Below are 8,262 nucleotides of genomic sequence, written 5' to 3' on the forward strand. Positions count from 1 at the left end.
GCTAGTTCGCGGGGGGTGGGGGGGGGGTTGCGTTGAACAAAGAGCAGACCAACGCAAGGCAGGACGGTAGGGATCACACAGGCAGTTTTACCTAGGTTCGGGCCGCCGTGAGGCGTAAAACCCTACTCCTGCTTTGGTGGATTGATTGGGAAAAGGTGGTGGTGGTGCGTAGTACACTTGCACGGTAGGGTTGCTTCGGGGCAGCGGCGACTACGCGCGTACGGGGGTGTGAGTGATCTAAGCTTCCAACCTCTCTAATCGTTGCCATGGGCCTCCTTTTATAGTCCAAGGGGTTACCACAGTGGCAAATTGGTCATTAGACACTAATATGATAGCAAACAGTGCTATCGTACCTAACTCTGCATGCTGATAGCGTGCATTTAATGCGCCGCTTAGTGTCATGTCGTTGGTCTCCCGGCAAGGCTTGCTAGGCTAATTTTCCAGCTCCATGCCTGCTCTCTTGACACGTCTCTGGACGGGTGCCATTTGTGGGTTCATTTGGTAGGAAGTGGCTGCCATGTGGTGAATGGGTGCCACTTAATCATCCTGCGTCTTGACACCATACTGATCCACGAAGTAGGTCGTGGTGGAGGAGTCGGTGGGGTGATCTGGTCTCTGCGAGTCCCGATAGGCCCTGTCGGGACGCCTTGGTCCTCTTCTTCTGGGGGTGGCCTCACCCCTTGCCGGGCTCGCCTGCCTGGCAAGGGAGGCCTCTTCCTTGGTAATATTTGGCTCCTCTGCATTAGCCTCGGATCCTCTTGATCTGTTAACTGGTTCTTCGAGCCTCTTGGTCTCTTGCTCTGGTGCTCTAGTCTTGATCTTGTGCCTGTGCACAGTCAGGTCAACATGCCCTGGGTCTGTTGCACCGACAGAAGCCCCCGGGCCTGCCCCGAACGTGCTGCCAAGCGTCATTGGGGTAGGGCCTAACAAGTGCATAGGCAGTGATGTTCAAGAAGATGGTCCCTTGTGATCCTTTCTTCTCCTTCATTAGTTTTGATTCCAGGCCAATTTCCGGTTTTCCCATGCGTCGAGCAAGGCCAATGGTGGTGGGACCACTCCAGTAATGGCTCGTGAATGGCTTTAACGCACGGGATAGAAACTGCCAATTTACTCTTCCCACCATGCCCTTATCCTTAGCCTGTATGCCGCATGCATCGTGCGGGGTAGGTAACGGAGGAGCGTGGCGTGGGAGAGCATGATAGTGAGGGCCCGGCTCACTTGAACTGGTGGAGGAGGGCGGTGGTCACTCGCCGTGGATCCAGCCCCCAGCCCCCTGTTCGCCTATAAAATCAAGAGCGGGGGAGGACGAAGGCATCCAGTGGTGTCCTCTTCTTCTTCTGTCTCGCTTCTTCTCGAATATGCTGGGAAGGGGAGCCTGGGGTTGGCCTCCAGGTTTTAGCTTCGAGTCCTTTGTGGTCGTGAGGATGCTCGGGAGGCGCGGTAGTAACGCCGGAGGTGGCGACTCTGGTGTCGTCACGCTGCCCGTAGCCTTGATTTCAGTGGGAGGGCATGCGAACTACACCATGCCGAGGCCCGTGGCGGGTGCGGGGCGTGGTAGCCGGTCGCTCCTTGTTCTTCGTCCGTGTGTGACACGTAGGAGGAGTATTGGAAGAAGCATGTCGTCGGTGGGGGCAGGTCCGGCTCCTCCATGCGTCTCCCTCTGACCGCGTAGGAGGGCTTCTCGTCTTCATACATGTCTTCGGGACGTGCGGTGATTTCCGACGTCAGGGCTGCTGGGGACGCCCATGCTCTCTGTGAAGGGAGCCAGAGAGCATGGCGCTCGGTGTAGCTGACGATCTGGGGTCTTCAGGTGGTAGTGATGTGGATGACGGCGGCAACCCATGATGCATCAAGAATGGGGGTGACTGTTCCGATGAGTCGTGTTTGCCGGTGACTCCGTGCCCTTTCACCCGTGCCTCCGGCAGCGTCACCATCCGCGTCCTCTTGGTCCTCCTTCTGCGCTAGGAATGGCGCTATCCTGATCCTGGGGAGGTGCCGGACTCCAGCCATGCCAGCTCTCTGCCTCTTCCACCTCGTCCTGTAAGAGATAGACAAGGGCAAAGGCATCACGGGGCACTTATCCTTTTTCAATCTTAAACGTACATGCACTTGCTAGATTTTAATTCAAATAATTTTATCTCTCAAGTCTATTTTTTGTTCGGTAATGCTTGTACTTGCATTAGCATATTAATGAAAAAGATAAACCTTCCCGAGAACTCGTGCATGTATACATCCATGCAGAGGTGAGATGCCTCTTTAGTGTAAATAAACGAGTTTTCCCAGCAGGGTATCCCGCCGGCCTTCTTTTTGTCTGCCGGAGAACCTTATCTGCCGGGTTACAGATAGAAGGACCAACCCCCCCGCCAACTTCCCTTTACCAAAGGCAACTACAAGCACCCTGTCTGAAGCAGCGTTCAGGCTAGGAATGGGATCACCGAAGTCTAAAAGGAGTGGCGAGGTTTTCTAATGCTTAAGTTATAGCTTACAGAACACGAACAGACAAGAGGTACAACTTATCTATTTGGCTTGCCGGATCGCAGTGCCAGGCAATCTTCTCATCCCTTTGTTGAAGCCAAGTCCATGATGAGAACGTGTAACTTCATGCAGATGAGAATTGTAGGATGCAATCCTATCTATATGCATATCCAGATGCTTATGAAATGCTTATGCAGTAATCTAAAATGCTCATGCATGCATGCAATCTAGGTTGGCCCCCTCTACAGTGCTTCTTTATTCTTGCACGGGTCATCGCCCCAGCTTTGTACAAGGGGTTACATGCAACTGAGGCAATGCCTGTACAAATGGGTTGCTGTCGTGCAGGGACTGGCAGCCTCGCGCTTTACAGGTAAAACTTGCGGAGATGATCAATATTCCATGAGTTCTACAACAGGGTGCCATCTCCAGTCTCCAGACAGGCAGCGCCAGGTCTGGTGACTCGTACTATCCGGTAAGGGCCTTCCAACTTTGGTGACAGCTTGTGTGTACACTTGGCGGACTGAACGCGCCTAAGGACAAGGTCACCTTCCTCAAAACTCCGGGCGTGGACCCTGCGGCTATGATAGCGAGGCAGGGCCTACTGATAGCATTGTCGGCGTTCTGGATACGGGGGTACCTAGATTTGCCTGCCTGCGGCCCACGGCATGGCTCCATCGACGACCTAGTACGACCCAGCTTCAGCATCAACATCTCAAGACCCTCGCGAGGGGCCAAGCCTTGCGAGGCGAACAACGCCAAGACCACCAAGGCGATCGGCCTCCCCAGGCTGGCTCCCTGAGGAGCAGAGATTTCTATGCAAGGTGCACCTCGCAAGGTTCAACTGACGTGAGCCGTGACGACCAAGGCCAGGCGGGTGCCTAGCGGGCGCAGTGTACCAGTTTCCTCTTCGGTGCAAAGGAGGCAAGCAGCAGGCACGGAGTCCCGAGGAATCAACCAAATGTTTCTATTCTGTTGCAACAAGACTATGACTGCAAGGACGACAGGATGGAGGTCATTGCTGAGCCCACTGCAGCATCACGACCAGATGCTTTTGCAGGCGAAGACCACTTTAGTTAGGATAGGACGTACTTGTTGTCTCCCTTCGAATTTGGCCATTGTGGGATCCCTTCCCACCTACATTGGGGAAGAGGACCAAGGCCACTATAAATAGGACCTAGCCACCACCATAGATGGGGAGAGGCCGATCGAATCCATTCCGCCCTCAGTAGCTCACCCGAGCTCAAGAACACACCTCCTGAGGTTGTTCTCCCACTGTACTATTTCTTCCTCAGCAAGAGTAGGGTACTACACTGTAAGGTGGCCCGAACCTGGGTAAACTGCCGTGTCTCTCTCTTTCCCTTCGAGCTCAACGCGCTAGGCTGTGAGGTTCGCGAGTTGGCAGGATGGGTAGGTTGAGATCTCTGCATGCACCCCAGAGTTTGAACCTCTCAAGGGTTTGCGGAACCCAAAATCTGACATTTGGCACGCAAGGTAGGGGTGCATCGGATGTTCTCTTCTGTCGATCGATCCACCGCTACTCTGACACCTCGATGGCTAACGCACGTCAGGCTCGCACCGAGTGCCGGGCCGCAGTCGCAACCCGCGTCGCTCAAACGGCACCGGTGGGCGACGGCTGTTCTCGCCGTCCTCCATCGCCAGCGGCTAACGCCGCCATCGGCCCTGCTGGCCACGAGCAGCAGGCTTCATTGTTGCACCCTTCCGTGCACCGCAACGGGGGCACTGCCACTCTGTCGCTGACTCCGGCCGCTTCATCCTCCCATGCGTGTCGTGGCCCGGGAAATGCGTAGGACACACTGATCATGGCGCGGGAACTCCTATGCTACCGCCCAGTCGACGACTTCTACATGGAGTGGACGAACGTATCGCCGAGCTCGTCAGCGACGCCGGAGACTCCGCTGCGCCGGCTTGCTCTCTGCCTCAGCAGCCGCCCGCTATGCGTGATGTGGTTCACGGGGCGCCTCCTCCGCCTCCAGTGTAGGGCGCCATCGTGACGCCATCGTCGAGCCGAGGCGGCCAGCGCTGCGGCGTGACTCGCAATGTTAGGCACTCATGTGTCAGAGTAAATGACAACGGGTAGCCTAACCAGCTGCCCCTGGCTCTTCAAAACATATCGGGCCGACTGGGCCCTCAAACATCCAAGACGCAGGGCCGCCTTCTCCTGGCCGGCTGCTGGAAGGCGGCAAGGCTCTATGAGCCCCCCCGAAGTAGGCCGACTCCTAGCAGCTGGCCACCAGAGTGACCGACTCCTAGCAGGCGGCCTGACCAACACACTCAAAGTTTGCACCCACATAATGGTGATGAGACAGGGCATGGCTACAGTGAAGCCTGCCACCCCCGAATCCCGGAGCGAACGTGGCCACAGTGTACCATACGGTGTGTCCATTCCCCGTCCGGCGCGGGATTGTTGCCATGTTGACCATGACGTCGCCCACGACAGGCTGTCAGTACGGCCCGCAGGCGGCGGGCCCCTACTTCCAGAGAGATACCAGAAGGCGGCTGGACTCAACCAGTCGGCACAGGGGGAGGCCGGCACCCAGCAGCTAGCCTGACCCCTGCCCTAGGAATTTGTGCACCATTAAGCAGACAAGACGGGGTTAGGCTACAGTGAGTGCCCGCCAGGCGGCGGCACTATAGCCATGCTTACCCCGAAAAAGTCATCGTCACCAAGAGTAGGGATACAGTAACCAGCAACCGACCAGACCCCCAGGTGGTGGGCCCAACCAGTCCGACAGGAGGCTGGCAGTCGGTGGGACCCACCGGTCGGCGGGCCGCAGCGGCGGGCGGAGAAGCCGGTGACCATAGGCACTAACGGCCTGGACCCACGTCCAGCCGGATTACCATTGTACCCCTGGGGGTAGGCCTATATAAACCCCCTAGGGCGCCCATGCAAAGGGTTGATCTCTTAAAGTTACACACACCACATAGAGAGAAGAGGAGAGCTAGCCCTGCCCTTCTTCTTCCTCTAGCAAAACAGCTCAAGGAGCATCTTGTAGCTACTTGTTGATCTAGTGATCAGGCGGAGACCCCGCGGAGCAGGACTAGGGGTGTTATCTCCTAGGAAAGCCCCAAACCTGGGTAAGATTCACCGGCGTGCATGTCTTCTCCTTATCCCGTTTCCAGGCACCGGCGATGTCTTACTAGCTCCCATAATGATTAGCCACCCATTGGCATATGTCGCACCTACCACCCGACATTTGGCGCCCAGCATGGGGCCAGGTGCACCGTCGTCCGGAGACCTGCTCTGGACGGGAACCCGCTTCCTCCCCAGCGAGCGTAGCCAGCCTAGCACGCCCGATGGCGCTTGCCCGACGTGCTACATGGCGTCGATGATGCTTGCCCAGCGAGCCGCCTCGCCGATCTTCTCGGCGAGGTCTGCCTCTCCGATGAGCCCACGCCAGGCGCGGATGCAACCAGCTCCGAGAGCTGCCTCATCGATTTCCTTAGCAAGCTCGACATCGCCAAGGAGCTCACCTCCGACCTAGAGTCGATCGGCTCCACCGACCTGATGCTTGTCGACTCCGACACGGCATCCGTTGACGCCTTTCCCACCAATGTGGTGGTCATCGATGACCCTCTTCCTCGAGCCGACAGCAGCGGCAACAACGTTACCGAGGTACTGGTCATCAGTCACAGCGCCGCCTCCAGCGGAAACGTCCACGACACTCTACAAATGGCGCTGCATGACCTGTCCACCCCCATTCCGTCTGACACCGACGTCGACGCGTTGGAGGCCCACTGCCTTGCCCTCATCGAGAATGGAAAAATGATAACCCCCATTGACACCTCACCGAGGCTTACCAGCGCGAGGTCGATCGTGCCGCCTCTGGCATGCCGCCTGCTGGTGGACCCAGCTGGATTGGCACTATCAAGAAGCACGGCGCGGCCATCGCCAGCATGCTGGGTGCTGACCGCCGAGTCTACGCCACGCCAGTCGAGAACCTGCATGCCGCCCAGGCGGCCATAAATGAGCTAGAAGGGCTGAAGCGCGACGAGCTTCACTGCATGACCAGACGTGTCCAGTAGCTGATTGACACGGCCACAGAATGGCACGAAGCCGGCGCCCGCGCTGAGAGTCCTCCCCCACGCCAAGAGCACGGCGCAACCTCCCGGACGCTGACTGCAGGCGGCGCCCGCGAGCGAAAAGACAAGGAGCCGGCTGCTAGCCGCAGTCGGACGCGCCTCACCATCGAGCGTGACGCAGAAGGCCGCCCCCGAGATATGGAGCGATGAGGCAACAACCCGCATCCTCCTCTGCCCTGCGGGGAGAGATATCCCACCCCGTCGCATGTCACACACCCGATGCTCAGCGGCCGACTGGGCCGCCGTGAAGGAATCGGCGAGAATGATGCCCGCCATCGGATCGACCGCCTGGCGCGATCCCTGGGACTAGAAGAAGAAGACGATGTCGGCCGCCCTGTTTTGGCCTCCGCATCCGCGACAAGCCTTTCCCCAAAGGATTCTCGCTCCCAAGAGACACGCCAAAATATAACGGCTCGGTGAAGCCGGAAGACTGGTTGATAGATTACTCCACTGCAGTCAGCATAGCAAACGGCAACAGGTGCATTGCCGTGAAGTACGCCCCCCTCATGCTTCAGGGCACGACACACACCTAGCCGAACAACCTCAAGCCTTATAGCATCAACAGTTGGCTGGACTTCACGGAAGTCTTCATCCGCAACTTCACCAGCACGTACAAGCGGGTACCCAAGCCACATCAGCTCTCCCTTTGTGTCCAAGGCCCGACCGAGTCCAGACACGACTACCTGACGCGCTGGGCCACACTCCACAACTCCTGCGAAGGGGTGCATGAGGTGCAAGTAATAGAGTACTTCACCACCGGGTGCGGAGAGGGCACCCTCCTCAAGCACCGACTTCTCTGCGATGAGCTAGCTACACTCGACGAGCTGCTGATCATAGCAGACAAGTATGCCACAGCCGACTCCTCAATGAAGACCGAGCTCCGAGTGGACGCCTCTAGAAAGGTGCTTCCTCTGGCTCCAAAAACGCCGGCTGGTGACTCCAATCGGCGCCCGCATCAGAACGACAACAAGCGCAAGGCTCCGATGCCGACTTCCACCAGTCGGCAAGTGGCGACGGTCGAGGACGAGCAGCCTGAAGGGAAGCCTATTGGAGAAAGGGGTAGGCGTAAGCGAGGCGATTGGCCTTCGCCTAGTGCCTAGGTGGTGCCTAAGCGCTCTAGGCGCGGCCTAGGCGGTAATATAGTTTTTACTCGTAGTGTATTTGTGATTATTATATGGGTGTTGATATTAGTTTAGGGCATATAAATAAGTTAATTACCATTGACTACCATTGGAATATAACCCGTTTGGCATATTAGTGCAGTACATGGCATGATTTCTTGCTTGCATAGGCAATTCCTTGCTTGCCCTGCCTAGACCTCCATTTATGCCATAGGCGAGGCATTTGGCCATTGCCTAGTGCCTAGGCGTGCCTAAGCGCCTCCTAGGCACTGCCTTTTCCAACAGAGGCCTATTCCCAAGCGTCCAAAAGGCGGCAGCCGTCTTGGCAGCTGGCTTTCTCCTACGAGCAAACCCTTGATGCTCCCTGCAAGTTCCACAGTGGCGCGAAGCCGTCCAACCACATAACCCGGAAGTGTCATTGGCTCACCCGAATCTCGAAGGGCGAAGGACTATTGCCTCCCCCGCCTGCTGGCTAGCCGCCTCCGGCTCCTCAGTAGCCGGCTGCTCACCCAGCAGTCGGAGCCATTCAGGACGAGTTCCCTAACGAGCATGCAGCCTACGTCAT

This window comes from Triticum dicoccoides, chromosome 1B (assembly GCF_002162155.2).
Source record: "Triticum dicoccoides isolate Atlit2015 ecotype Zavitan chromosome 1B, WEW_v2.0, whole genome shotgun sequence".
In the NCBI taxonomy this organism is placed as follows: Eukaryota; Viridiplantae; Streptophyta; class Magnoliopsida; order Poales; family Poaceae; genus Triticum; species Triticum dicoccoides.